This window comes from Triticum dicoccoides, chromosome 2A, assembly GCF_002162155.2.
Source record: "Triticum dicoccoides isolate Atlit2015 ecotype Zavitan chromosome 2A, WEW_v2.0, whole genome shotgun sequence".
NCBI lineage: Eukaryota > Viridiplantae > Streptophyta > Magnoliopsida > Poales > Poaceae > Triticum > Triticum dicoccoides.
This window is the reverse complement of record NC_041382.1, coordinates 42,092,628-42,098,627: the sequence shown is the minus strand read 5'-3', so window position 1 is coordinate 42,098,627 and position 6,000 is coordinate 42,092,628.

The window sequence follows — 6,000 nt, the reverse complement described above, 5'->3', positions numbered from 1 at the left end:
AGCTAGAAGGAGATTGTTAAGTGTGAGAGTGTGTTTTACCCATCCAGGCGGAAGTTATGTGCACAAAAGAGGAGAACGATTCGATGTGGCGTTAGGATTTAGGGTAATTAACTACTATGGAGACATAGAGACCTTGAACGTGCATGTGTGAGAGGTATACATGTATACGTGGGATGTGTGTGTATGCGCGCGCGCATGATCGAGATAAAAAAAGAAGACATAAGTCATAAGATCAACGACATGGGAGAGATGGATCGGTATGACAATATGCATGCATGTGAGAATGCAGGGAAGAAGGCCCGACAATTGAGCATGTTTTTTTGTCTTTAAGAGATAGTGGCGTGGGCTGGAGCATGCATCTATGGCGAGCAGAGGAAGTGAGGCGCAACGATTGTGCAAAAGAGACCAACCTATAATTAAATGCATATGTATGGAGAGACATATATAGTGTGGGTGATAGGAAGCAAGACTCCGTGCGAGAAAGAAATGTTGACGGAGAAACTAAAGATAGATACAGAGATGGAGATGCTAGCTAGAGGGACATCCGCTAGTTTGGGTGTTGGAGATGACCGTCGGGTGGTTCAAAGGGTGAAGTTATATATGTGTGTGAGAGGGCACTTGACTGCATGTAGAGAGAAACATATGTAGTGTGCGTGATAGGAATCAAGAGTGAGGGCGAGAAAGAAGGTTGATGGAGAAACAGATAAATAGAAAGATAAAGATGCTAGCTAGTGTGCGTTAGAGATAGGAGTCGAGTGGATCAGAAGGGTGGGTTATGTGTGTGGGTGTGAGAGAGATAGAGAGAGGGTGCATGTGAGTCACATACAAACAGATATCAGAGAGAAATGAGATCCAGAGAGACGGAGTTTTGTGTCTGCGAGAGAGAAAGATATTTCACAATGAGAGTGATAGCTAGAGAGACATACGAGGGAACGCAAGATATCTCTAGGGAGAGAGGGTGTGTGTGAGCAACATACAAGAGAACAATGGAGAAATATGAGACCCTGGGAGACAGAGTTTGTGTTTGTGTGTGAGAAAGAGATATTGAAGAGGAAGAGTTGTAGGTTCTCATATCTAAGGAGCGAAAGACATCTCTGTATGAGGGGTGTGCGAGTGGCACACATGGGAATAGTAGAGAGAAATAAGACCCCGGGAGACAAAGTTTTGTGTTTGTGTGAGAGAAAGAGATTCCACATGGAGAATCATAGTTAGAGACACATAGCAGGGAGCGAGATATACTTAGAGAGAGATAGAGTGATGAAGGTCGAGGGAGAGAGTACCGTCAGTGTGCTACAAAGATAAAAGATCATTGTCGACATACAGGTAGCACGAGAGATACCTGACAGACGATGAACGCGTATAGGTCCAGAGAGATAGTCCTATATAAGCATGAGTGATAGCTATATGAGATGAATATCTGGATTAAAGGGGATTCAAATGTTTAAACTGGAGATCACGACATCGATAATATCATAATGCAAATTGGTGTATCAAACATGCATATTCATTTGAATTTGGGCACACGTGTAATGTTATATAGTTTATCAATATTGGTGATCCATAGATTCTTCAATTACAAACAATGCATGGTTTATATGCAATTAATGTCTAAACGGGATTACACTATATGTTGCGTGTGTGAAACACATTATACATGTTTGAGAAGTAAAAAAAACCCGCATGAAACACACATTAATTGGAGACAGTTAGCGAGGAATGCATACATTGGATTTCAACATAAAGTGGTTTCAAATATTTGAAAATCCAAATTGATGGATACAACCTTATGAATCTGAGATCATGCCATTTGTAAACCATATTTATGTATAAATGGTGTTGTGCTTTTGAATGTATATATATAAAAAATGATGTATATAGAATGTAATTCCAATTGAAAATAGATCCCGTCCGGAAAAAAATAGAATACAAACGGGATTTGAATTGAGTTGGCACAGTAAACGTGCACTCTGCAAAATTTGAACGAAGCGGGGAAAGTCGCAGTAACCGCCCGAAACCAAAATCTGTCAGATGGAAATCACTACTGCCTATCCCTGCCACGCAAAGCCTATCTGCTGGATTTCTATAGGTTTCGATAGGGGTAGGTTTGTAATTTCACCCAAACGTGACGTAACCGCCTCTCACCCGGATTCATACACGTTGGGCGCCAAAAGACAGTGTGTCCTCGGCCGAAATCGACTCCCTCCCCGATTCATATTCATACACAGTGGGCGCAAAAAACAAACTCTCGTCGGCAAATATTCGGTGTATGCGAGATTACCGTCCTATCCCCAACCGACTAATGTTGCTGTGATGTAGTAGAAATTTGAAACGGGGGCTAAGTTTGTAAATTTCCTCGCATTTGAGACAAGCGCGCCCTGAATACATGGTTCCCCCTTCCTCTCTACCTCCCTTTTCCCCATTCGTACTCTGTGGGTGCCAAAACACCCTCTCCACCCCACCCTCCTCTGTCCGCCGCCGTCCGCCACCCCATCCACTGCCGTCCTCCTCCACCATGCCGGAGCTGATACCCCGATGCCGCCGTCCATTACAAGAGATCGACCTATCTCATCCACGGCTTCGGACCGGGATCCTTGCATCCCGTCCTCTCGCTTCATCCCCGCCGTCGTCCATCTTGCCGTCGCCGCTCCTATGACCGTCTCGTCCACCGTGCCCTGCCGACAACGTCTACCATCCTAGATCTGCTTCCACGCCGCCGACAGCCATCGCTACCGCAGCACCGTCAAATTCTGAGCAGATGCGTACACGGCGCCGCACCAGAGGCGGTACTCTTTCGTATCTGCTCAACTTATTTATCACAGCAAGAAAATAGATCGCCACTGCTTTACTCTGATTTCTTGTCTTGGTTGCGAAGTTGCCTTTGTCCGGTTTGCACCTTCATATCCGCCATGGCACGCTCAACACTATACTCCCAATGCTTATGGTTTTCCCCTTTTATATTCCACACTAGTCAAATCACAGTAGACTAAATTTCAAAATTGGGTCAGTCGATTTTTCAGAGCACGCCGGAGTTCGCCGGTGCGATCGAAGGGGCTCGGGTGGTTGTGGGGCCTCGCCGAACAAAGAAAAGTCGACGCGGGTGGGGGTTGGGGCGGGGGTGGGGGTGGGGGTGGTGGAGGAACATAGGCGGTGGGGGCCGGTGGTCCGGCCAGCGGCCCATGCGTGTTCTTTATGGGAAGAATCAGAGACGAGGAAGAAGAAGGGTTAGGAGACGTAGGATCTTCATCCAACCGCCTGAAATGGTCGAGAGACAGCTGGGAGTTGCATTCTTAATGAGCTCTGGTTCATCATGTGTGGGCACTACGCAACCAACATTTTATTATCCAAAATCTGCTTGCTCTTCTTTACCATTTTCCTCTTCTGTTCTTCTTTAATATGTACTCTCTCCGTTCCTAAATACAAGTCTTTGTATAGATTCCACCATGGACTACATATGGAGCAAAATGAGTGAATCTACACTCTAAAATGTATCTAGATACATCTGTATGTGACCCATAGTGGAAATCTCTACCAAGACTTATATTTTGGAACGGAGGGAGTATGATAGTAGTACAGTATGTTCCTTGTACTGAAGATGAGCAGGGACATTTGCAGTGTAGAGGTCTATACGGTCGGTTGTGATGGACACTTTGAGCCTCTTTGATTCGTAGGATCTTGTAAACATAGGAATATGATTTGTAGTGGCCTGCCCACTTGAATCCTATAAGAATAGCAAGGAAATGCGGGGAGCTGTGTCGCCTTTGAGAGTTACACTGATATTAACAGTACCGCACCATCACTTGAAGAGAGCTGGTATCCGAAGCCTTTCTAGACGTACCGGCAATACTAGCACATATATTCCAGCAAGTTCCACTTTGCTGATTTTACTCTGATGCTTAAGGTTTTCGCGTTATATCTACACTATGATCTGTGTAGCTGCTTTGTGTCGCACTAGCAGCAGGCCACTCTTGAAGCTAAACACTGCAATGACTTACAAAATTGGCACCAAGGCATTGAGTGTCATTCTGGATGCAATGAAACTCATACGCTTCCCACCTGTTGATTCTTGTTCAGAATATGATCCTAATGACTATTCTAACCTCGAGGAGTCAAAGGCAGATGGCCTGTCCTGTTCACCCATCAAGGTGCATGTTCTAATTTGGCAATGTTTTATTGATTGCGGGTATCTTGCATATGTTGTCTTGCATTTCTTCTACTTTCTTGCACCGCCATCTGCTTAGTTTACTCACCATATATGTCGAGATGCCATGCCCATCCATTATCAATACATATTCCATTTGTCATCATACCATGTTTTTTCACTCAAATGCCGTTCTTGTGCATCAGACATCAAAAAGGAAGAGGGTGATTGCCGAACCTGAAGGACCACCAGCAAAGTCCTTGAAAAACATGGTGGTGCCGGAGAAATCAGACAGCACCCCACTTATATTGGTTGTACAACCAGTGACACAAAACGTAGGACCGACTCTAGCAGACTATACCCATACTTCACTGGCCACACCACTAGCCCCACCACATAGGACCTGCACTCCAGCAAAAGGTATACCGATTTCATTTGCCATAGCACCAGCTGTACCACAGAAAAATCCCACTCCAGCAAAAAGTACAGCAAGTCCACCGGCCGAAGACCTATCCCAACTGGAGAGATGACCAATTCCTGCAGATTGGAACCCCATTCCATTTATTCCCAGTTTAAAAGACAATGCTTTCAATGTTTTTAGGGACTAGGTGCATATATTCCCATCATGGGAAGATTATTGTGAAGACAAACACCATTTTCACATCTTCCTGTCCAACTTACATGTAAGTGCTATTATTCATGGTTATTATTTTCCTGTTTTTTTGCTGATTGAACACATCAATGATTTACATTACATTGTTGTAACTAGGCGAGGGCCAATCTAGATAGTCATGACAGGCAAAGCTTGCTTGTGCTTTTCAAGGAAGCATTGCAGCAGTATCGGTGTTACCTGAGGAAATCACACTTTGATGGCAAGCCTATAAACGAATTTCTGGTGAGGTCTCCTGTGCTAAATTTAGAAGACATTGAATGGAAAAACCTTGTTATGCACTGGTCTCGTTCCCAGGATGAGGTACTATCTATGAAATCACATGACAATTTGAACTTCTACTTTTCCGCATGTGCCTTACGGATCTTTTTTGCAGGAAATCTGCTCGAAGAAGAATTCCAGTTTGACAAGAACGACATGATATCGCAAATATGCTGCCCGCTGCTTTGCTCTTGTTAGTACATGTTGTCCTGTATCACTGTACTTGCATACATACCTGGTTCATTATGTGACAGCGGTATGCATGATAGCTTGCTTATCAATTGTTCGCTCCAAATTATCTGATCTGCATGAATGGTTACATTAGTGTAGAATATATCCAATGCCAATGTTTTTTTAGCTCTGCATTGTTCTTGTAAGTACATGCTGTCCTTTATCAGTGTACTTATAATGATAGGTAGTTGTTCATGTACCATCACTCTGCAGCTTATTTTCCTTTGCCCTCAATTTTCTACACATCAGATCTATATTTACTCTTACCATAAGGTTGGTACTGAAGAAGTTTAGCCGTGCATTGCTCTTGGCTGTACCTTTTGCCTGTATCGCTGCACTTACATTTATAGCTACTTGGTTATGTAGCATCACTCTTCATCTTATCTTAAATATTCTCCATTTTTTTGTATATTATCACTTCTATATTTACTCTTAACAGAATGTAGAATAAAGGCTATGCTTTTGAAGAAGATTCTGTGGTAAACTTCTTGAATTGCCCCCCCGCCATCAGCATGGACAAGGCCTTTATAGAGCCTGTCTTCACCAATAATGTAAGTTTGTCCATCTCAAGCCTTCAAACTTTGTTGTATATATTTGGTGACTTTGTCGTTTATTATCACATCTATATTTACTCTTAACAAAATGTAGAATAAAGGCAATGCTTTTGAAGAAGATTCTATGGTAAACTTCTTGAATTGCC